The sequence below is a fragment of the Piliocolobus tephrosceles genome, chromosome 4 (assembly GCF_002776525.5).
Source record: "Piliocolobus tephrosceles isolate RC106 chromosome 4, ASM277652v3, whole genome shotgun sequence".
NCBI classification, from domain to species: domain Eukaryota; kingdom Metazoa; phylum Chordata; class Mammalia; order Primates; family Cercopithecidae; genus Piliocolobus; species Piliocolobus tephrosceles.
Window position 1 is genome coordinate 175,793,669 of NC_045437.1, and position 26,111 is coordinate 175,819,779.

The 26,111-nt window shown below is 41.4% G+C and overlaps 1 protein-coding gene across 1 annotated transcript in view; it reads right to left on the reverse strand.

The window, feature by feature from the left end:
• The window catches only part of KCNN2 (potassium calcium-activated channel subfamily N member 2), a 428,813-nt gene extending 404,265 nt beyond the window's left edge, over positions 1 to 24,548 (reverse strand). The window contains exons 1-2 of the mRNA XM_023194265.3: positions 24,032 to 24,548; positions 23,357 to 23,428 (exon numbers count right to left, since the gene is read on the reverse strand). The gene's annotated coding sequence lies outside the window, so the exon portion shown is untranslated. The remainder of the gene's footprint in view (positions 1 to 23,356; positions 23,429 to 24,031) is intronic.
• Positions 24,549 to 26,111: the final 1,563 nt, after the last annotated feature.

Genomic DNA, 26,111 nt, shown 5'->3' on the forward strand with positions numbered 1-26,111 from the left:
TCTAAATCAATTGAGATGATCAGATTACAAATAATTATATATCAATGAGTTTGTCAAAAAAGAAAAAATGAGCAAATTCCTTGAAAAATTCAAAACTTACACAAAGGAAACAAATAACCTGAATAGCCCTATATCTACCAAATAAATTAATGTATAAATAAAAACCTTTCCACACAGATATCTCCAGGCCCGGAAGGCTTCACTGGTAAACTCTATTGAACATATATAGCAGATCTCAAATTCTTTCAGAAAATGGATGAGGGAGAAAAAATTCCCAACTCATTTTATAAAGCTAGGATTCCCTGGATAGCAAAATCAGAACAGGAATGTGCAATAAGTTCTACTGCTAATTAAATGCATGACCTTAAGAAAGTTGCTTTCTCATTCCAGTTTTCAAATGTCTCATCCACGATCATTCAATAGAATATTCATGCTTAGATTCTGGCACTGTGAAGAAGAACCTGGAGGAGACACCAGTCATTTTCTGCCCAGGACTTCAGGAAAGAAGCTCCAAGGGACTAACACCATCTCCAAGCAATAGCAAGTGCATATGAATCCACCAGAGGTCTTTCCATACAGGGAAATTCAAAGTAATGAAACTCAGGAGAGTAAGAGGGAAGCCAGCTGAAAGTGAATGCAAACATCACACAGGAGACAGAGTGAACTAGGACAACCTAAGTTACACACGAAGTTCCTATTGTTCTTTCCCCCATCCCTACCTTCTCTTTATCTCTATTTTCCCCCATCCCCATCTTCTCTCTGTCTCTCTCTCTCCTCCCCATCACACACACACACACACATACACACACATTAAGTATCTACTGCTTATTGATTTTCCTCTTAAAGCTGACAGTTGCAGCAAGAAACGTTTGGGAACTGCTACAGTAGATGATCTTTAAGACTCCCTCCACTTCCTAAACACTTACTGAATGCCTACTATGTGTCAGACACCAAGTTAAGCAGAATCAAACCTGACATTTATCCTTATGGAGTATTGTTCTATGTTCTACTGTGTTAAAAAAGAACAATAACTCTTCCTGAATGACCCTATGCACTAGGCATTATTATACCTACCCTGGAGTAATTGAGACTTAGAGAGTGTATTGATAGCTAAGGCTCATAGAGCTAGAAAGGAGAAGAGCTAGCATCTGAGCCTAGGTCTGCCCTACCCTTAAGCTCATGCTATTTCTACTCTGCTATGTTGCTTAATTAAGAAAGAGTTTAACTTGATCCTGATTATATTTTATATCTCACTAGTAGAATAACTGATTCCTATTTTTTATGACTAATAATGCTATATTTATATTTGTTGTTTGCCTGCTTATGTTTTTGAATGACTAACTTTGGATTCAAAGTTTTTATTAGAATACATTCAAAATTCTGCTAGATTGTCTGAATTGCAAAAATCATTAAAACTCTCTTTCTCTCGATTGATGAAGCAGAAACAAACTTAACTTTATTTTTAATAGAAATTTCCTTGACTTTACCTAGGAAATTGGTGAGTCAATGCCTCTGTACAGTTTTTTACAAAGATTGTTAGGTATTGGGGTATATTTGGGGCTCGGGGTAGTGGAAAGAATCAATATACTTTGGTCATTAAAAGCAAGTCCTGACCCAAATCTCCCACACCACAAAGGGAACTTCCAACTCAATTTCCAACTGAATATGGTTGATAGACACAGACAAAAAAATGATGACATATTCTTTCTTGCTAATAATCTTTGTAAATACCCCATCTGCACATGATATCAGCAGGTGCTCTGCAGGCAGAGGTAATCAAATATAATGTATCAAGTCCAGATTCCTGATTCGGAATACTAAACCTCTGGCAATATGATCTAATTCTATATTTTCTTGCCTCATTTTCTGCCTCCTCCTACCCACCGACGTCTCAGCCATACATAACGGAAACAAAACCAGTCTCCAAATATTCCTCTAAGCCTTATTCTTCAGGCTGTCCCCTATGAGACACATAGTCAGCAGCTGTAACAGCTCAAACTACTTTCTCTTCTATGAAATCCCACTCCCACAGGAACTGATTTCTCCTTCTGCTCCATTTTCAGAGAAGGTTCCACTTCTGGTGCCCTGCTGATCATCTGTCTTCATCAGGGCTCAGAGCATGAGGAAAGGATCCTGGATGGTACCTTCCCTTCTGATATTCCTGGTACCATACTCGATGACGACACAAGACAGGTGCTGAATAAACACCAAATCCCTGAATTAGTAATGTAAACAGGAAATCAAGCCAAGAAACAAGGCTCCCCTAGTTAATGTGTCAGCAGGACAAGAATGAGACAGCCTCTCATTCTCAATTTTCCATCAAGGTCATTGCTTTGTTGGTCATATGTGTTCTGTATTCCAATTTGCCTTAAATCACTGACGCAAGTCTCAATTTGGGTCTCCTAATTTAAAACCACACCCTCAAGGTATTTTTCATTATTTTTTAAATCCATTTTAATCATTTTAATACCCACCAGAAGCTTGAAATTGAAATGTCATGACTAGACCGCCCTGATTTTTCTGCACTACATTTGCACAATGGATAGTGTCCTCAGATCCGCAGTGTAACTGTACTGATCATTTTCCTCAAGTAATATTTTTACAGCATTATTAAACCAATAACATAAATCAAAGACTATGCCCAGAAAGAAAAGCTTGAGAATATTTCAAAAAACACCTAAGACAAATACTTCTGTCTAACTAAATAAAGTCTCTCCTAGTCTGTTTTAAATTGCACAAAGAGGGCAGGTGAGAAGGAGAAGGGCAAGCCATCACCACCCGCCTTCTCTGATCCTCTGCCACAATGTGGGCTCCCCCTAGATGGGACAGAGAAACGTTCTCCAATTTTCAAACATCTGCTTTGTCTGTGCCTCAGTGTAACTGCTCTAATGCTCTTGGGGCCTTCTGCAAAGCGCAGTTCTGTACTCCTCCCTCAGGCAGTTCCAGTTCCCTACTTGTCCACAATTCCCCAAATGACGCTAGTGACAATTATAATATCATACTGAAGTGGGAAAGGAGGAAGGGAATGCTTCAAAAGGGCCGTCTACCACCTGATTAGAATGTGCAGAACAGAGAACAGCTGCAGCCCCTCAAGACCCAGGGCAGTGTCCTTTACCTTTTGAAACTAGTATGTGAGCACCCAGTGTTGTCAGGTGTCCCATATCCTGTATACCCCGCTGCCCCTACACTATGCCCCTACTAGAGGGCCTCACAATATAGCATCCAGAGACCCTGGCACCTCTGTGCCCCACAGAGCCACACTTCCACATGTGGTCTTGATAATGCTGGAGTGGCTTTGGGGTTCCCCCTAGTGTAGTCCCTATGCAGTGTGTTCGCTAATGCAGATCTCCACTGATAATAGTATAAGTTTCCACTGAATGTCCCATTCAACTGCTTACAACTCTGTTGGCTGGGAGAAGAGAATGTTTAGGTCTTCAAATGTTGCAGACTGCCAAGTGATAGCTCCATCTCCAAAGCACTTCTCAAATGAAACAGCCATTGAAATAGAGGGATACAAATATAAAAGGGAAAATGGGCATCTTTTTACCATTACATTCAAATTATTTTCTAAGGGTAATTCATCATCATACCTCAGGCTTTTCATTTATCACTATTAAAAAGTTCTTGGCCGGGCGCGGTGGCTCACACCTGTAATCCCATCACTTTGGGAGGCCGAGGTGGGTGGATCACCTGAGGTTGGGAGTTCAAGACTATCGTGGCTAACATGGTGAAACCCCATCTCTACTAAAAATACAAAAAATTAGCTGGGCATGGTGGCACGTGCCTGTTGTCCCAGCTACTCAGGAGGCTGAGGCAGGAGAATGACTTGAACCTGGGAGGTGGAGGTTGCAGTGAGCTGAGATCATGCCACTGCACTCCAGCCTGGGCGACACAGTGAGACTCCGTCTCAAAAAAAAAAAAAAAAAAGAAGAAGAAGAAGAAAAGAAAAGAAAAATTCTTTAAAAACCTACCTTATTTTGGAAAATCTTATGTGACTTAGGAAAAACAAAACTGATTTAAATGAAATGGAAATAAGAGCTATATTTGGAGTGAGGAGATTCTGTTCTGATCCCAGATCTGACACTCATATCATGGGATTTGGCCAGTGACATAAGTTTTTGTGTAAGGATCTTTTTATAAAACGAGAAGTTGAAATACATGATGTCTAAGTACCCTGCAGCTCCCAGCTCTCAAATCACATCTGTTCTCTTTTTGTTATTATTCCTCTTTCCACTCACTCCACACACATCTCTCTCATTCTATCCTAATTACGGCATAGCAGAGATCCCAAAATGAATTGGATTACACATCACAGTGTGGGGATCTCTGGTAGACACCAAGAAGGCTGTCATCTCTAGTGCCAGCAGCAGCAGAACTGTCCCTTTGGGCATCAACTACCAAAGATACCATTAGCACAGGAACACTGAGCCAAAGAGGAGGAGGGTAGGTGAGGCGTGGAGGCCAAGAGTGCTACACCTCAGACAGCATCCACAATATCCAACTGGGACTTCAAGAACTATTGAGGAGGAATTTAAGGAAGAGTGGAATTCCTGCACAGCAGTACCAAGGCGTATTAGATATTAGTTATTGCTGCTTAACAAACTATTAGTAGTGGTGCATAACAAACTATTCTAAATCTAGTGAATACACACTTAAAACAACTATTTGGCTCGCAATTTCACCTGGGAACAACTAGGTGTTTCTTTGTTGGTCTTACAAGTGCTCAATCACACATCTGTGATGAGCTAAGTGGCTCCGCTTCTGGCTGCCACCAGGTGTTCTTTCATCATCCAATAGGCTGGTCCAGGCTTCTCAACATAGAAGTAGCAGCAAGGGTCTGCAGTGTGCAGACAAGCCCCAATGTGCAAGCACTTTTCGAGACTGTTAGAGACATATTTGCTAATGACCCCTTAGCTAAAAAGCAAGTCACCTGGCCAAACCAGATTCAAGGAATAAGGACATGGGCCCTACCTCTTGATAATAGGATTTATAATGGCCCATTGTGAGTATATGAATGGAAGGGTGAGAAGGATTTGTGGCCAACTTTATAATGTACTATATAAAGAAATATGTATTTGTGCTTGCCAATATGACATTTTAATTTTCAGGTTGAATTGTCAAGTAAATAAGGTGAATTTAGTCCTGCACTTTACACAGCAGCGTATTTTACAGTAAAATTTCAATGAGAAATGAAATTTGTGAGTCTTCAGATCAAAGAGAAATTGGAAATTTTTTAGCAAATTATCAGCTGCATTTAACCTTTTGGATTCCTTCCAAAGTTATACATAGAAACGCTAATTTAGGGAATTCCTCAGATGATTTGCTTTTGCATCTTTTGTATTATTCTTGCCCTGACAAAACCCAACCTTCTGTGCTGTTCCTCCTGCCTTCAGCCAAGTCACTCAATGCACCTGAAAGAAATTCATGAGTAATCACAGCCCGCTAAAATGTTTATATCTCTGAAATGTATACCATTTCTTCCAGTCTCCAATCTGTGTTTGGCAATTAAACTGAGCTTTATGCCAGATTCATTCACCAATCATTCATGTAACACACATTTCCTACAAATTAACTGGTTCCTGGGCATAGTGCTAAGGGGTATGGATATCACAGAGACAGGAAGGAAGAAGGGAGGAAGGGAATGAGCCTGCCTTCTTGTGTCTGGTGGTTCAGCAGGATGTATACCCAAAACTTTTACAAGAAATGCGGTTCCAGAACTTCAACTCACTTTCAAAACTAAAGTGAATTTTGCACGTTTAAACAACTTCCCTTGGATCACTTTTAATTTTCACAGAGCCTGACTCCTCTGAAGAAGGTTTAAAAGTGACTGACTTTCTTCTTTCTACTGTTAAATTGTCACTAAGTTATTTTTAATTCTGACAATGTCTTCAAGCTCTTTCTAAGGATATTGATCTCTCTGGGCAGTTGGAAAAAATTCTAAGTCAATTTCCTCTTACCTAGAACCAGCCTTTCACTTAGATAACACTTCAAAGGAAGCTTGCTTCACCACACAAGGTTGGAGCAGAGTGGAGGGGCTGAACACAGGTCAGTCTCATCGTCCCTAGTGCTTTTCTTTAAAAATCCACAAAAGCTGGTCCTCAATAAATCTGAAATGAGCAAGGTCCACTATTGGCAGTGATTAATCTGTTCTTTCGAGTGTTCTCGGTGTTTTCCCCTACTTTAACTGCATAAGTGAGGGGGATTTTGTTGTTGTTTAATAACAACTCATGGTCTTTGTCTCCTGGTGGAAGAGTTCATTTTAACAGGCTACCTTAAAGATCTTCTGTCTTTCTCTCTGGCGCACACACACACACACACACACACACACACACACACACACAAACATGACCTTTAAAATTCATAAGAAATTAGCTCTACTGATGGTGATGGATAACGAGAGATACTTTGGTAGAGCATACCTACTCTCAAGATAGATCCCATCAACACAGATGTCCAGAGCAAGAGAATTTTACCTAGTCTGAAGAATCAGTTTAAAGTGCCTTTCTCATTCCTCACAGAAAACAAAAATAGTGTTTTCATAACGAGAAGAGAGAATAAAACCAGGGCAGTAAGTCAACATGCCAAGAAAAAATCTCAAAGTTGTACATATTAAGAGTTGTCCCATCTTGAGAAACTTGAAGGGAAAAACAATACCCAGCACCCAGACATATTAAGTGAAACCCTATGTCACTGTGCACAAAAGTGATGCAACCATATTTTGTCTATTGTTTAGTTGTCTACTAAAGCAAGTTTTAAGTGTAGTTGATTCTCCATTACTTGAGGTAGATACCCAATATTGTTTTCTTCAATACTGAAATTGCTTTATTTGTATGTAGTATTCAATTTACTTTAAAAATTATTGAACATCTGCTAAGGATCAGGCACTGTACTAGACAATGGGAACACAACAATGAACTGAGCTTAGGACCAGCTGTCAAACTCTCAAGGACAAATGTAAGTAGTGAATGGTCTTAAATGTGATGTTAAGCTGACATGTGTATTTATTTTCTAGAGAAGAGACTGTGGGGATGACGAGAGGAGGAGGTAAGCATGGGCATCATTCAGGCCTGAAGAACTGTGTATGATATGGCTCTTTTGAATTCACACTGAACCGGGTTCTAAAAAGATTATTACAACAATAAGCTATAATAGCAAAAATACGAACAAGGAGCCAATAAAGTCTATGCTAATTGAACATCAGGATAAAGTCTAGAATACAGATTTAGCGGAAAAGAGTGAATATATCAATAGGACAGCCATGTAAGAAGTTACTCAAAAGTAAAAAAAATTTTTAAATGAATTATGAACAATGCAATCAAGCAACTTAAAGACATCGCACAGGCTTATCTGTGGGTCTGCATCAGAGGGAATGCTATACTCCTCAGTCTACATCTCTAGGGCACAACTGATGGGGATATTCCAGTGAAACCAATGTCACTCAGGACACAAAATAGAAGAACAGAAAGATGATAACACTAACTAAGGGAGAAAAGAAGTTATTACAACCGTCTTTGATTTCACATAACAAATATGGCATATTAGAGCCAATCCATATAAACTACAACAAAAGTTGTCTCCTGTTCATGAGTGACCAGAGAAAAATCACTGAGTAATCCACAGTCACTATGCATTACCTATGCATAAAATGGCAGATAGGAGATAAAAATAGATGTTATTAGCATATAATTCATTTAACATGTTTATAGTACTTACTTTTAAGCAAAGTATTACTTTTAAAAACTTTAAAATATTCACTTGTTAATATTCATAGCTACCTTATAAAGTAGATACTGTTACCTCCATGTTAGAGATGAATTAACTGAGGCACAGAGAAATCCACAGAAATTTCCACATCCAAAAGGACAGTTAGTGGTAGATCCAGGATTGGAACCCAAGCAGTTTAGCTGCAAAGTCCATGTGCTTCACCGCTGTGCCATTCTACCTCAAGTGGTGTCTTAGTCTGTTCTGTGTTGGTATAACAGAATACTACAGACTACGTAATTTATAATGGACAGAAATTTATTTGGCTCATAGTTCTGGAAGCCGGGAAGTCCAAGAGCATTAAAAGTAATACTTTTACTTTGCTTAAAAGTACTATAAACATGTTAAATTAATTATATGCTAATAACATTTATTTTTATCTCTTACCTGCCATTTTATGCATAGCTAATGCATAGTGAGTATGGATTACTATGCTCTTGGACGCCCAGGCTCTGGCAAGGGCCTTCACACACATCATCAGGGTGGAAGGGCAAAAGAGGGTGAGGGTGAACAAGCAAGAAGGGATCGAGGTCACTTTTTTTTTTTTTTGACACGGAGTTTTACTCTTGTTGCCCAGGCTGGAGTGCAATGGTGCGATCTCAGCTCACTGCAACCTCCGCTTCCTGGGTTCAAGCAATTCTCCTGCCTCAGCCTCCCAAGCAGCTGGGACTACAGGCATGCGCCACCACGCCCGCTAATTTTATACTTTTAATATAGATGGAGTTTCTCCATGTTGGTCAGGCTGGTCTTGAACTCCCAACCTCAGGTGATCCACCCACCTTGGCCTCCCAAAGTGCTGGGATTTCAGGCATGAAGCACCGCACCCAGCCTTGACCTCGCTTTTATAACCAACCCATGCTCACAATAACTAATCCACTCCCACAACAATAACATTAGTCCAAGCATTAGGGCTGCACCCACATGACCTAATCCTCTTTTATGAGGCCCCACCTTCCAACACTGTTGCATTGGCAATTAAGTTTGCAATGCATGAACTTTGGGGGACACATTCAAACCATAGCACATAGTCCCTTATGAGTGTGAATATAAGAACTTAGTGGTATCCTTTGTGTACTGCCCATAAAAGATACTGTAATGAGAAAAGAGAATTGCAATAATGCAAATATCACACCCTATTGAGAGAGCTTTCCATATCCAGTACCATGTATACATTCATTCACTTTTTTCCTAAAATATGACACATATATTCTGTACATATGAAGATTTTAGGTGACATACCAAAGAACTTTTATTTGATTTTAATGTATGTGGCAGATTATACTGTATATCGACTCAACTGTTATTTCAGTCCCTTTGTAGTTGCTCTCCTTTACTATAGAGGCTGGAAATACAAATAGGACTCCCTGCAATCTCCTGCATCTATGGTACAAGCATGTGCCCTATGCTTTTTCAAACAGGCATGTCTTCACAAAATTTCAAAATGAGAATGAACAATGTAATCTGACAGTCAAGAGTGGGAGTTTGGGAGGTGAAGGGCCTTCTGAGGCAGCTGTGATGGGGCTACCATGGTGCTGCTACTCAAGCTCTGTGGTTTAGGGAATTTTGTTGGCTGTGTGCTTCTCAGCTGCCACAGCTCTGGCATTAGTGCACCCAAGCCTGATTCTCTGGACCTTTCAGAAATTACAGCCATTATGCAACATCCTTTAATAAAAATTATTCCTTTTTTAATTAGCCAGAGTAGATTCTACTGTTGGCAACTAATTATCTTTCTTTAGATAATATATATTTCACATGTATACATATGTATGTGGCTAGCATATGAAACCCTATGATTTCACAAAAATCATGCTTTGTATGGAGCTAATATTAAAAAGCAGTCAAAGTAAAGAATACTAGTCAGGTAATATATGAATATGTTGAAAATTGGGAAGAAGTAAGTGAATGACTGGAATCTTAAAAATGGCATTAATTCCTCAAACTCCTCAGTAAGAAGGAAGTATAATTTCCACAATTCTACATCTAAATATACTGAAGTTTAGAGAGGTCTGATAATCTGGCCACCTTCACTCACTAGGAAGCATCCAGACCTGCCTCAGTCAGTGTCACGTATGTGTAGTACCACACTCCCTTGTAATCATAATTCACAAATAAAACTGATAAAACATTAGGGCTTAAACCTTTGTCTCCACGTGTTTGATTAGTTCATGTCAGTCCTGAGAATACTGATAATCACTGAGGGCACTGGCAAAACACACGTTTCTGGACCTGCAAAACGAGAACCAGCTCCTGCTCTGTGAGGGGTGCACCAACTTCACTGGTGAGGACCTTGCCTGGCAGCTAACTGACCCTGGAAGGGGCAGCCTGGGAAGCTTTCTCAGAGGAGATGTGAAGGAAGAATGGGCATTCATGGAATGGAGGAAAACAAAGATAAAGAATCGCTCAGGTAAAGGCGTGGCTCATTGGAAAAATATTAAGTAATGAAGTGAAGCTGAAACATCAAAAACATGCTAGTTGGGCAGTGAAAGAATGCTGGGGAGCAGCAGGGGTCCTGCCCCCTCCTGGGGAGTTAGGACTGAAGCCAGGGACATTTGCCCCAGAGAGGAGGAACTGGCAGGACTGGCAGAGAAACCAGTTAAGAGACGATTACTTTAGTCCAGGGATGAGATAGTTGAGGCAGTTGCTCTCAACTATCACAGCCAGACAAGGATAGGGAAAGAGGAATGGTCGTGCACATTGTCAAGGTAAAAGATTTAATCAGATTGCTTTTCCACTCATTTCAGTGGTAACATAGTGAAAATAAAAGATATCTGGATGCAATGTAAAATGTTTGAGCTGTCTTCCCAGAAATGAATGCATATAAGAAAAGTGAGATATATTCATATATTATGCCTTCAATAATTCTACAGATAGTCAGTGCAGTTGTAATAAAATGTCCTCTTTCCTGTATTCTTGCATTCCCATAAACAGCTGGGACATGCATTATCATCGGCACTCCCTTTGTTTCATCTCTGAACTTTAGCTGAGATTAACTAAGGAGGAGATGACACTTGTGTTGGGATTGGGATCGTTGTGGTGGGTAGAGGAGAATTAGGTGGCCATGCCTGATGCTGAGAGCAGTCCACAGCCAAAGGCATTTTAAGACCTGTAGAGGCAGAACTGGAAAATCATAGGTAGTCAACTGGCCTTTCAGAACAAGCTTCATTAACTTTGAGATTTTCATCCTATACCTGGAAAACTATATTACTGGTGATAGATGTGACCAGTCTAGGAGCCCACAATAATTTAGAGAAAAGGAAAATAAGGTTACTTTATAATCTTATTAGCAAGAAAAAAAAAATATCCTGAGCCCCAAATGGTTTAAAAGGCTTAGAAATCTATAGTAGAAGGCTTAAAGGCTTCAACAGTATTTAACCAAAAATACTAGAGATGATGCTAGCACAAGTGCCTTTGAGAGGGAAAAATCATTAGTTCTCCGTTACCATAAAAAGATGAGAGGCCAAAGGATGCATGCTACTTTTTTTTTTTTTTTTTTTTTTTTTTTTTTTCCTGATGAAGGGTGGTAGTGAATGTAATCCCAGGAAAGCAAGACTAAGTCAGGTAGGAAAGGAGAGCAAACATAAAGAATAAGTAACTGAGCCAGCAATCACTTCCCCAAAGCCAGGGCTGGCTGCTGTCTTCTTAGGCCATCACCAGATAGGCTGTACAAACTCCTACATCTTGGCATCATCTACAGTTGAAAGAAGAAAAGCAAGCAATTGGCAGGGCACGCTGGCTCACGCCTGTAATTCCAGCACATTGGGAGGCCGAGGCTGGCAGATCACTTGGGGTCAGGAGTTCGAGGCCAGCCTGCACAACATGGTGAAACCCCGTCTCTACTAAAAATACAAAAATTAGTCAGGCATGGTGGCAGGTGCTTGTAATCACAGCTACTCAAGAGGCTGAGTCAGGAGAATCGCTTGAACCTGGATGGCAGAGCTTGCAGTGAGCTGAGATCCCACCACTGCACACCAGCCTGGGCAACAGAAAGAGACTCCATCAAAAGAAAAGAAAAAGGAAAGGAAAGGAGAGAAAAGAGAAAAGTAAAAGCAAAGAAAAGCAAGTAATTTGACCACTGTCTCTTCCTCTCCTATCTTTCCTTGGTCAATGTCTACTCCATGATGCATTAAGTTCCCTACACTGTGAATTGTGTTCCCCGGACCCTCTGGGCAGCATTGGGAGAGGCAGAGCTTCTGCAGCAGAGACAGGAGCAAGTGCAGAAGTCTCCTTATCAGTGAGTGCTATGTGTGAGGACCCTGAAATGTATGTCCCGGAACATGAGAGCAGCCTGAGCTTTTTACCCCTGGAAACAGTGTAAACTGTCACTTGGGCAACTCTGGTTGTGAATGTGAGGCCAAGGTATAGACAGGGCTAAGCTGATCTGAAATAGTGAATAAACAGGGGCTGGTACAACTGCGGACCATGTGTGGCCATAAGATTTGAATGTGGCCATAAATGTTCAATTAACTCCAAATTTCTTCTATACCTTAGAAGCTCAAAGTTGAATTTCTGCCCGTCTGTTTTCTAAAAATGGCAAATGAGTTTATGTAATATTCAGAAATTTATTTAATAATTATGTTTCAAGGACTATTGAACTCTAACCTTGAGGCTAAGAATTATCTGTTATAGAAAAGTATTTGTTAGAATATTTGGTGTAGAAATTAATTTTTTCACTTAAACTTGTAAACTGCTCTAGTAATAGGAGGTTAAATGCACTTACCAGTTCTATGGTAATTAATCATCAACCATGACTTCCGTGACTTTGTTATAATAGTCCCTTATTGGGAACATATCTAAAAGCCTCCCTCCTGGAAAAATTAGTTTTTGTTGGTAAAATAAATATGTGATTCCTTCTATTCTAAAGTAAACATTTCATTATTCCATACTTGTAAAAAAAACTTCATATAATATATCTGATTAATGATCTGAGGGGATCATTAATGTTTTGAATGGCAAATTTTAGAGTAGCCATTAATATTATGCAAGTGAAGACTAATAATAGAGAGTTGTTCTCAAATTAAATTGGAGCAAATAAAACAAAAATCAAATTCTATTGACAGTATACACAGACCCCTGTGGGAGGAGTGGGGTATGAATATACACACACAAAAGATAAAACAAATCCTCACAAATTTATGGATGCTTTTGCCTAATCCTTCACATACTTCCATTGTTTCCAAATTTTCTATATTTATATTAATTTCTAATCAGAAAGTATAATTTTATAATTCTGACTAGAATCTTAAAATGAATTAAAATACCCAATTTAGCTATGATAGGTATAATTTAAACAGAAATTGAATCACTTATATCCCATTAGATTAAAGATGCATGACAAAGGGATTTGATTTGCTTAGAGGAATTATCTCATACTACAGAGACAAAATCAGGAGAGCTTGTTGAAAATGTAGCTTCATTTCATCAATTTCAACTTAGCAAGTCTGAGATGAGACCAGAAATCTGCATTTTATCAGGTTGCCAGGTGATTTCAATGCAGCTGGTTGGAGCCACACTTAGATAAATTCTGGTCAAAAGGGAAGCCCAAAGCATTAACATTTCAGAGACTCTCCATATGCCATCTAGGAACAATATTGCTCTGGCTCAAAAATTCCCAATTATCTGGTCCCTGTGGCAGATCCTACTGTGGACCCTGACACTGTCTCCTCCTTTTTCTGATTCATCTTCATTTAGCACATTTCTTATGATTGGTTTTCCTTGTGGTTTACCTAAGTGGGGAAAATGAATTGTTTTGTCAACATTGGCAGCTGAGGTGGTTTGAATGTCCTTACTATGAAATAATAAATTGATATTCAGTTTCTATATCAGTCTCCCTGATCTCAGTTATGTGAGTCTACTCCCTGAAACTTGGGTCCATTTACATATAGTCATGTGAGTTCTCAAAACTTGAATCGTGGCCAGGCACGGTGGCTCACGCTTGTAATCCCAGAACTTAGGGAGGCCAAAGCGGGCAGATCATGAGGTCAAGAGATCGAGACCATTCTGGTTAACATGATGAAACCCCATCTCTACTAAAACACACAAAAATTAGCTGGGCATGGTGGCACGTGCCTGTAGTCCCAGCTACTTGGGAGGCTGAGGCAGGAGACTCACTTGAACCTAGGAGGCAGAGGTTGCAGTGAGCCAAGATTGCGCCACTGCACTCCAGCCTGGTGACAGAGCAAGACTCCATCAAAAAAAAAAAAAAAAAAAAAAACCCTTGAATCGTTCAGCTGGAAGCCTGTGAGCCCCTTTCCCACAGTACTGTGTATCCGTTGTTATTGCCATCCTGGCATTCTTTCACGTTTTTCTGATATAGCAAAATAGCATTTTTAATTTTCCCAGGGGAATTGCTCTCAGATTCCTCCCAAATCTGAAAATGACAACTTACTCTAGACATGTCCATTTAAACTCAACCCTAGGGTTTTGCCCAAAGTAAAACTATGCCAAAAGGTAAAGCTTGTATCTGTTGATTTGTATCATGGAGTGACAAGAGCAAAATGTTCCTAAGAACAAAGCCATCATAAACAAAAGAAGGACCAAGAGATGGGGATAAAATCAGAGACAGAGAAAGAAAGTTCTTTATGACACCATTGCTTGAGTCCTCAATACATCTGGTCCTTTATGCCACTTAAGCTAACCCAAGTTGATTGCTGAGAAACCAGTGCAAACAACTTTTTTTCCAGAAAGATTAAGCTCTGAACAAGAAACCTTTCAATATGTTAAACAGACTTTTGATTCTCTTATATTATGACTCCTACAGTCAGGCTCAGACTGGATTGCAAAATGTAATGATAGTCATATAAAGCCACCGACATTTAGGAACCACCAGTCTCAGGAAATAACTAAACATGGCATAATGTTTATACAACCAAAATCGTTTTCCCCATTGCAAAAAATAAAAAGAATAAAATAAATTTTAAAATGTTTAAAAAGACCTGTATAGGAGAATAGTTAAAAGCTCTTAGCAACAACTCACTGGTGTCTTGCTTCTTTCTGGAAGATATAAAGCATGCACACTCCCCTCTATACCAGGAAAGACTTGGCTCTGTAAAATAGTAAAATAAGAACCAAATCCTTGAAGCTGCAGACGAAAGCAGAGCTGCTACTACTTACCACTTTTGCAACTGTCCATGGAAAGTGTTTAGTTTGGTGTGATTATTAGAAGGGAAAAGACCAGTCAAGACTAATATTGCATTTATGTTGATACTAAGCATATGGCTAAGAGATTCTCTCAGTCTTAGAATGTAGTCTACAAAAGAATTATCAAAATAAGGCACACCTACAGTGTTTCAGCAGAAAACAATAAATAAATTTAAAGTACACAAAAAGGTCATTCACCTCAGATTTCCTCAACTCCTTTTCTGTGTCTCTTGGTAAGCACTTCATGTACACATAGGTGTCCTTCCACCTTTGGACCTGGGTGAAGCAACATATTGTGTGGCATGGTGTCTGGATTTCCAAGTAGCCACTGAGAAGCCAGATGTGGCGTTAGTTTCCCATGGGGTAAAACTTCATCAATAGGAGATGAAACAGGAGAGCGCTAGAAAGCTAAGTTCTTTTGTCTTCTTTCCTATGAACTACTCCAGGGGACAGTTCCTCTTCACAATCCAAATATCAAGTGCATATGCTATGTCACTCTATAAGTGACACTAGTAGAGGTGGCACTACAAGTGACATCACTCACTTGTAGTGTGACATAGTGTATCCATCCCAGCTTGTTATTTAACAGTAGCCAGTGCGGGAATACATGGCATCACATCACATCACATTTTCTCTTGTCTTGTTCATCCTGATGCTCTGGGTTTGAACAGCCCCATAAAAACTAATAGCACCCTAAGCATTGTGCCTTGGGCTCTGATCTCTGGATGATACAAGGGAAAGACTGTTGAAACTACTATATCTGTGTTCACTATCACTAATCATTTTATTAATGAAATAAATAATAATGTTTCCCTTCTAATATACAGTAACACAGGGTTAATTTGGCTTTCCACTTTGAGCTGAAGAGGACAAAACATTCCTTGTTTAGACAGGACCTTTCAAAATGCCCCCTTTACATCACTACCAGGAAGTGCAAGGAATCCACTGGTGTTTCAGCGGTATATTGTTCCATAACATGCCACCCAAAGTTAAATGACCTAAGGCAATAATGGACAAAGGAGACCTTTCCTGCATAGTTCTGGTCTTGGTAGCACTAGCTGGGGTCACTCACTGGGTCAAATTTAGCTATTGACTGGGCTGGGACAGAAGGTCTAAGACAGCTTCCGTCACACATCTGATGTCTCAATGCTGGCTCTGCCCACAAGGCTCCTGGAGCCTCCTCACCACACTGTGGACTTTGAATGGTTCTCCCTCTAGCATGGAGACTGCCTTCCCAGGAGGACACAAACACCACCGTCCTCTTAAGGCCTGGGCTCAGAAGCCACAGAATGTCACTTTCACTGAGTTTTATTGTTCAAAGCTAATCCCAAAAGCAGCAGGATCCAAAGGGATGGGAAACAAACCCTACCTCTTGATGAGATGAACGGTTTGTCTGCACGAAGTGAGAGGCATTAGTAGCTGCCATCTTTGGAGACATTCTACCATGGGGGTTCCTAAATGTGTCTACATGTTAGAATCAGCTGGGGATCTTTTTAAAACTACAAGCATCCAGGCCACTCCCCAAACCAATTAATTTACAATCTCTGGGAGTAGAACACAAGCAGTTTGTTAAGCTCTCCAGGTGATTCCAATCTGAGGACAGGTCTGGGAACCCCTAATCTACCATAACTTGTAAGAAAAGAGATGTGGAAAAGCTAAAGGCTCTAGCTGGCATTGCCTCTGTCGCATGTGGTTACCTGTCATTTCACCGTATGCTCAATGGCTTGTCTTAAAACACACCAGGAGTTTAAACGTTAGGCTATGCACCAATCACTTTAAAGTACATTAAAGCTGCCATAATAAACTAGTTTAGTATGTCTTGTAGGGTGACTAACTTTCCGGTTTGCCTGGGACTGAGTGGTTTCCTAGGACCGAAGACTTCCAGTGCTAAAATCAGGACGGTCTGGGTCAAACTGGTGCAGCTGGTCAGCCTAGCATTGCCTTATCCCCCTCTGGTGGAGCAGTCATGTTCTGACGAATTTTATTTCTGAAATGCAGTTCCATTATCCTCACCTGAGTCTTCTCAAAATTAGCTATTTGGGCCAGTGCTGCTTGAATTATGTTCGACAGACTTGCAGCATCAGCGTCACCTGGGAGCCTTTGTTAGCAATGGAAATTTGGAGGTTGAGGGCAGTTCTCCAGACACTGAGTCAGAATTTCTGGGAGTGGGACAGAGAAATCTGTGTTTCGAAAACCGTGAATTTAAGAAGCACTGATCTGGGCTGCCATGCTTTCATCTTCCTCTGTCTCTACTATCCTACATATGGCAAAATCATATTTCTGTATTGCACCAGGCGTATAAAAAGCATAGCAGGATGAGTCAATCAATGCTGACTGGCCAGAGATGCCCTGACAAAGAGCAGCCTCAGTTGCAGACACATACATGATAATCATCATCTGGGGCTTAGTTTTTGTCAGTCATTTGTCTGAGGGGCTGCATGAAACTTTTTTTACATCCATAGTAGGGGCTAGATAGTGGAATGAGGGCGGAGCTGAGCACAGCTGCCTGCAGTTGCTAAGGCCTGTCTCTTTCAGGACACACTAAAACTGTCAATACAAGCGAGCAAATTTTTCTCTGACCTGGAAAGAAAAAACTCTTCCTTAAAGTTAAGCAGAAAATCAAGCTTTATCTTTGACTGGATGCTTGATTTTTAATGGGAATTTATAGCAAAAATCATTCAGGTTTTGGTAATTTGGAAATCATGCTCTTTTGAATTAGCTTGGAATGAAGTTTACCTGAATGCAATGAAGAGTTCTGCCTAGCAAATTAGTATCCTAAAATTTAATTGCCTTAAAAGAAAAACAGGGTTTTTTTTAAGGACCTATCTGTTCATATTCAATGGATGTATAACATATAAATTGGAAGTAAAACAAAGATATTTCTTAAAACACAAACACACACTGTAATTGAGACTTTTTGCTAATTCAGACTGTTCTCCCTGCATATAGGACACATTTCTTACTAGGATTTCTTCACCAGTCAATTAACATGTAACTTGATCCCTAGTACACTGAAGCAAATGCAAATTAAAAGGCCCTCTTCAAAACTCACTTTTGATATATTATTTCTCATGTGTTTCACAAACTTCATATTTAAAGTCAAAGAAAATGATCAGTAAACCTATTTTTCTCCTACATAAGACAATATAATCAAAGCTGTTGTGGTAACAGATCTGTGGAGGTAGGGTGCTCTGTCAGTACTTCTGAACTACTTACAGCCAAAATCATCCTCTTGCTGCACTGCAGGCCTGGCAGGAGGTCTTTGCGCTGCCCTGCCCCGATATTCTGTGGGCAGCAGAAATACTTACTGTAATAACATCTTACACAAAGATAAAAACACAGAAGGAGATTAGGTAAACACACGTTTTTCTGGGCAACAAACTCATTTTCCCACATTATAATTACATGCCAAGTCTGTGAAGTTTACTTTCCTTAATTTTACAAAAACAAAAGAACCCATATTTCTTAAATAATCATAAGCAAATTTTAATCAATGATGTATTCTGTATGAGAAGATGTCTAAATATTTCATAAATGACCAACTACAGTTGGTCATCTTTGGGGAAATGTAAATAAGTCATTCAATTTTTAAGGAGGATAAAGTAATTCCTATATTTTTTCTCTAGTCAAGAAAAACATCCAGTTGATTGGACAAGCTTCATAAAATTGTGCTATCTGATGGTTCTCCACTTCCCAGTTGCACAAGCATAGACAATCAACCTAACGTCTATCACCAATCCCTCCTCCCAGGGGAAACCATTGTGATCCTCACCTGGGCTTTGCCTCCCAGCCAATGCTGAAATTGAGTCCCAGAGATCAGAAAGGTTGCACAAACCCACCTGAATGGGATGAGTTGTCTGTGTAAGTCTACAGAGAACAAAGGTCCCAACAGGGAAGTTAAACTTAGCCATCAAATCCAAGCAGTGAACTCACAATCAGAATCAAACCCCATGCCCACAAAGGTGGCAAACTGGATCCCTGAGCGGGAACAGTGTACAAAAGGGCTGGAAGGACAAATCATGGCAGTGTCCTGCATGACACACTTTTGCCTTAGTTATAAAGGCATCTGCTCAATGGAGTCTTAGATTTCATTTATAAAATGGGCGTAGTATCTCTACCTATCTCATAAAGTTGTGAAAATCAAATGAAATAATTAAAAGTAAACAGTTGTAAACTGTAAGTATATGTACAAATACAAGGGACCATCACTATTACTATGGTCACACCATTCTTCTCAGCAGTAGTGGGGGTGGGGGTAGCATCTTGGAGTGAGGGTACTGGGCGTGATCCCATGAATGTACATATTGCAATTGTCTGTTTATTTGTCTGTCCCCCCGGCCAATAACTAGACTGTGATTTCCTTGAAAGCAGAGACTGTGTCTTAGTCATCATTGCATCTCCATTTGCATAGTAAGACATTCAATCACTGTTTATGGAATGCTGAATGAATAAATTCTGAATCCTCACTATTATTCAGACTCCCAGCTGCCCATGAATTATGTGCAATGGAATACTATGTAGCATAATGTGAGAAATGGAACAGCAAATGCCCATGTGCCCAGGAATAGTTCCCCATCTGCCTAAAATGGCTACTACTCCACTGCCAGAGCACCGGCCTACTGGGTAAGGAGGCTGAATTCTAAGAATTAGAAGCATTACTTGAAGTTGGTCAACAAAGACAGCATTGACAATTAAATGGCTTGGAAAATAATAGCCAAGTTTCTACTCTGCCCTTCTTACATGCCTGGTACTACACTAGAAACTTCACATCCCTGTCTTATTTAAAACTCACAACTCCACTATACAGTAGATTTTGTTATTACCCATATTTTACAAATAAATAGTCTCTAAGAGATTGTGACCTAACCAAGTCACATATGGTAGAGCCAGAATGGAACTGCAGGTCTAGTATATTCTAAAGTCTACATTGTTAAGCAATCCCATACTTAGCAATGTCTGAGAAAAGGGAGGTCCTTGTGACTTTATCATTAGAATGGGATGGTCTCTTCTGGATCACCTCAAAGTCAAGCAAAAAAAAAAAAAAATTCTTCATTTTCCCTCACTCCCTTCCTTCCTTCCTTCCACACTTTCACAATTGCTGCTCATACACCGTATGTCAAGCACCATGCCAGGCACTAAGGTACACCAGTAAATAAGGGACAAAAGGGATCCATTTGAGGAAAAAACACAGATAAGAGATGTGAACTGCAACGAGAGGGTGGAGGCTGACAAAATAAATGTCCCCAAGGGAATGGGATGTGGTGGCATGGGAGAACCATGCGAAGCCCAAATGTAGCAGGGCAGGGCCAGCTGCCCAATGCCAGTGCGAAGGTATTAGAAACCCACATGCAGGCTAAGTGCTGCATACTCACAGGGGTGTGATGGGATGTGATATCTGGTATGCAAATGCCTTAGCAACCATTTTCTAAATGAGATTTCACAAGGGACAACACATAGCCTGAGGTACTGTGGGGCTAGGGCTGGTAGGGAGTGTTTCGGCCAGTGCCAAGCTAGTTACCTGGTGACTATCAAAATGTCTGCAATACACTAGCTTTTAAACCAAATCTCACGGCTCCACTTGTATCAACTGCCTTGATCCTTTCATTCACCCACTTCAGTCCTATCTTCTCTCGATGATTTCACTGTCTCTCATCACCCATGAGGTCGGCCATATTCTTAGTTGTGACCCTGTTTCTGGCTCAACACTCTTTCCTCTTCCTTGTTTGACCTTCAGGAGCTCTCCTGGCCATCCTGCATCTTCACTCTCTAGTTTCTGCCATTTCTGGCTGCTCCGAGTAGCTCTGGGGTCTCCTAAAGGGCTGGCATTACCATTAGATTTGCCTCAGCCCAAAGAGGGATTGAAAACAACACAGTCTCAGCCTTCAGACACCAGCAGCATCAGAAACCTGGGCTAGCTCCTCCCCTTCCCCTTGTTTATTCATCCTTCTGTCATCTGTTCAACAAATATTTACTGATAACCTATTATTCCTTATACTTTGCTGGGTGAAAAAAGACATAATTTCTCTGCCCCAAAGGAATTCACAATCTGACAATGATCACTAAGTAGAGAACTTGAGCTATACCATCTATATACCTATACTTTCCACATTCATGACTCTTGGCCTGAAACCTCCCTCAAGCTTCACATTCATGTCTAACTCACTATCTGATATTTGTACTTGGCTGAGAGCATTTTAAAAATAATATGATATGTCCAAAATATGACTTCTTTGAATGTGAATCTTCCCTGCTCTTTCTGTTCTTTGTACACAGCACCACTATCCTTGCAGTTAAATAAAAATCCAGGAGTTCCTTTTCTTTACTCTCTTCCCTTTAATAACCCTTATATCTAATCCATCAGCAAACCTTGTCCATTCTGCCCTCAATTGTGCCCTCAATCTATCCACTTCTCCTTAAGTCTATGCACAACACCCAGATCCACCAACAGGCTATTGCTGACCTACAGAGCTCTCTGCGCAATTTGAAAAATATGCCCTTCCTCCAGGCCTTCACAGCCTGGCAACGGGACATTTCCTGGCAACAGGAACATGGGCTGAATTTCAGCGACTTGCCCCCCTAAGCTGGTCTCCTGCGCAATAAGTAACCTGCAGAAACACAGTCGCAGTCCTGCCATCAGCTTCTCTCCTCTACCATTGCAGGAGCCTCCCAAATGCCCCTCCGATAGTCCAGTCTCCACGCAGCTCCACAACGGTCTTTTAAAATCTTAAACCCAATCACGTCTCTTCACTGCTTAAAACTTTTCCACCCTTTACCTTGACCTGCAAAGCCCTGCAGGATCTGGTCCCAGTCCACCTCTCTAATCTGCTGACCCGCTGCGTCACTCTAGGCTGCTTTTCTCTTCCTTAAAAACATCAAACTTCTTTGTCCTAGTAGAGCCCTCCCGACAAAAGTATCTACCTTCCTTTCTTTCCTGTTTCCACTTAGGACCACAGTACATAGAACTGAGTTCATCTTAATACTTGGTCCACCATATACTCTCATCATTAGCCCATGCATGCCCTGTCATACTTTGTTATTTACTAGTTATTTTTAATAACGCAACAAGCATGCCTGGCCCTACCAGCCAAAACTCAATTGTGACCTGCCAAAACAGTTACTGACTTGCCTCTAACTAACCATATGGTGCCCCTGTTTCTCCTCCATCTGAGGTAACCATAATCACAAAATAACAAATTTTACGTTCATCATTCTCTTGCTTTCCCATTTATATAACGTTATTGCACGTGCGCACACACACACACACACACACCCCACCTAGTTGGGTTTTTATTTTAGTAGTTTTTAATATTATGCTACATGTAATATTTTAGACTTAATTTTCACTTAATATTATATTGCTAAAAGCCAATCGTATTGTTATGTCATTTTGTTTATTCATCTTTGCTGTATACTATTCCTTTGTGTAACAATACTATTCATCACTAGTATTAATCACTAGCTCAAGGTGCTAGGCCTTCATGGTCCCTCCAGGTTTTCATTATTGGAAACCAGGGTGTTAAGCATATTCACATGCATGTCTTCTGTTGAACATGTAGAAAGTTTCTCACGGGTATAAAGCTAAAAGCAAGTTGAACTGTTGGTTCACACATGTTCGAATGTTCAAATTAGGATATAATATCAAACTGTTTTCCAAAGTCATTGTACCAATTCATAATTTCACCAGCAATGTTTGAACATCCTTTGGACCCACATCCTCTTCAACCAGTTGATATTGCCGAACTTTTTAATTTGGAGCCAACCAAATGCATATAAAAGAATATCTCAGTGTGAACTTAATTTGCATTTCCATGATTACTTAAGTAACAACCATCACTTCACACGTTCATTGGCTATTTGTCTTTCTTCTCAGTTCTTCAGGGTCTCAGCCTGAATATCACTACCACCAAGAGAACTTCTCTGTCCACTCACCATGTGAAGTTAGCCAATCTAGCACATTACTCTGTTCTCTTTTCTTTGTGGTATTTACCACTACCTGAAATCATCTAGTTTGTTTATTGATACATCGTCTGTCCCCCTCAACTGAAACACAAGCTCCAAGGATCTTGGTTGTCTTGTCCACTGTTGCATCTCCTAGCACAGCACCTGGCACAGAGCGGATGGATGAATATGTGAGTGACAGAGATATGCAATGTATGAAGAGCTCTGTTCTAGACTCAGAGGCCGAGCTTCAATCTCGGCTTCCCAACTTACTAACTGTATGATTATGAATGAATTACTTAATCATCTGTTTCTGAATTACCCCATCTGTAAAAAAGACATAATAGTAGTCCTTACTCCATGAGGTAGTTATGATGTTTAAATGAGTTAACATTTGTGGAGTTCTTAGAACAATACCACAAACACTGCAGGTGTTCAATAAATGTGTTGTTATTATTACTAAAGTGTGATTTTTGTTATTACTATCCATGACTTGAGGGCATAAAGGCACCAAACCAGCCTGAACTCAGTGAGTTTCCTCCTTCCCGCAAGCTCTGCATCCCCTGGTCTTGCAGATGCCCATTCCCACACCCTAGAGAAAGAAGTAGAGGAGGTAGGACAAACTTCTTGGGGCAATTTATTTTCCAGAAAACAGTCTGGTCACCCCCAACTTGAAGAAGTTGAACAGCAGCACAGAGTAGGTGCTTAAGAAAACCTAATCAATAAATAACTCATAAACCACCAATCCATATACCCTATAACCTCAGCATTACATTACACAGAAAAATCACATCTGCCCTCTCTCCCTTCATTTGGTTCATATTTTCAGAGAAAGGAAAGAGAAGTTAGAGAGCGGGATGGCAAAACAAATAAAAGATTGGACAAGGAAAGAGGAGAGCTGAGAAAGATGACAAGAGGGGAGGGCTGGCAGATGGAAGGGAGGATAGGGAATTTCAGGTCGCGCTGTGGCATGGCCTCTAGTGCAGAACGCTAAAATGCTGAATCTAGCCTAAGGGAGTCCTCCATCCCGGAGAATGTTTCTTTTTAAGGTATGAGTGGGTGCTGGAGAAAAGTAAGCAGGAGGGCGGGGAGGAGTGAAAGCCCAGGCAAACTTCACTTTAGTATCTTGCCTGGGGGAGGCCGGTCCCCATTAAATCTGTGGCCCTAGTCAATGTCACCTTAGTCGCGACCTTACCTCATTCTGCAACCAGAAGTCCGGCTCCATTTGAAACTCAGATTTGCCTCAAAGCGGTAAATGCGGCCTTGGTTAAATGCGTCAGTGGGCAAAGCTGAAGTGCGAGTCCACTGGGAATTCCGGCAGGTTCACCGGGAGAAACTGTTTCCATCTGAGAAGAATCAGGAGTCCTAGCCAGGACCAGCTGCCTCTCCAGGCGTCAAATTCTGTGCCTGCTTGCGGCCCGGGAGAGCGCCCCCAGCTCCCCAGCTTCGGGGCGCAGAGAGCCTGCGGGAGAGCTCCGGGGCGCGAGCGAGCCGGGCCCCCGCTGCCCACTCCTGCTGATTGGGGTCCACCTCTGGGGCGCCCAGCTCCCACTTGGCTGCCCCTGCTTCGGTACTGACTGTGCTAAATACTGAACCGAAGCCCAGGTGCCCCGCCGGGACTGGGGACTCCCTCCTTCTCGAGTCCTTGGCTGGCAGCAGCGCGTCCTGTAGGCGGGGGCCAGAACGCTCAGGGTATCGCCGACCTTGAGGCTACCGAGGGGTGTGCATGCGCCAGAAATAAACGCGCGCGCACACACCGTTTTCATTCGATGCTTCCCTCCCCAAGAAAGTCCCAGTCCTTAGCAGCCTGCAGCACTGGGGAGGGAACGCCGCTCAAGGGTGAAAACCAACACGAGTCCCAAAACCAAATTTGGGGATGATTTTAATGTTAGGTTTGGATTTACGCCTCTCGAAGGTTAAAAATAAAAGATATGGAACAAATTCCATCGTGTGTGTGTTGTGAGGCCGAATGTCAGGTGTTAACCGGAGGGAGCTGCAGAGGAAGGAGAGGGAGGGAGAGAAATCGCAGGCTCTGGGTTGCTCCAGGACAAGGTTAGAAACGTGCCTGGATTCCTGTTTCCAGCGTGGTCTCCATCGCGCCCCCCGCCGGCTGCCGCAGGAGCTGCCCGGTGTCGCACGGGTTAAGGCCGCGCGCCCGCCAGCCGGCTTCCCCCGGCGCAGAACGCGCCGCGGCGGCGGAGGCGGGAGCCGGGGATCTCCCGCCCGCTCCCTCCGGAGGGCGCTTCCCGCCCCGCGCTATTTATAGCTCCACTTCCAGCTGCTGCAGGGATCTCACCAGCCAGCCGCGCTGAGCGTTTTGAGTTCTCCAAGAGCCTTCCAGACAAGGGATTTTCATAAATTCTGTGAATGGCAGAAACGTCTCCAGCTTTCTGGATTTTGATTGCCACTGTTCAGTCTGTCTTTCATATATTCCATTTCCAAGTTGAAAAAAAACAAACACGGGCGCCGAGAAGATTTTGAGACAAGAGGTGAACGCCGGCGGGCTGTTACGCAGGGGGCCCCTTTGTTATCACATGCCTGAAAGAACAAAAGCAATCCTCCATGGGTTCCCTGGCTTCAGGCTCGTTTCATATTTTCTGCAACGCTCAACCTGTCCAAGGTTTTGCCTGTCGGCCATATGGCAAAAAAGAGGTATGAAGCAAATTTAAGATTCATGAAACATCACATCCTCTGCCATCTGATGACCTGCTTACAAGGGGTCTCAGGGCTGGCTGTCTGCATAAAAAGCACAGTTAGGTGGTCTCTGCACCAAACGCTCCACCAAACGCCCAAAGACAACAGGCTAGTTATGGTACCACATATGGGTTCCGGGCCCCAGAGGATCCTGGTGACACAGGAAAAAAACAAATTCTGTGGCCTGGAGTGTTACCTTCAGTATTACATGGAACCCACTGTACCATTCTGGAAGGTTCTAAACTGATACCTTGCTCCCAAGCCCCTTCTTCCTTTTTTTTTTTTTTATAAACATAGTTTTAATGTTTTATCTTCAATTTGGTTCTGTGATTCATAGAATAACTAATTCTTTTTTTTTTTACTGCTATTTTATTATTTTTTTTATTTTTTATTTTTTATTATACTTTAAGTTCTAGGGTACATGTGCATAACGTGCAGGTTTGTTACATGTGTATATATGTGCCATGTTGGTGTGCTGCACCCATCAACTCATCAGCACCCATCAATTCATCATTTATATCAGGTATAACTCCCCAATGCAATCCCTCCCCCCTCCCCCCTCCCCATGATAGGCCCCATTG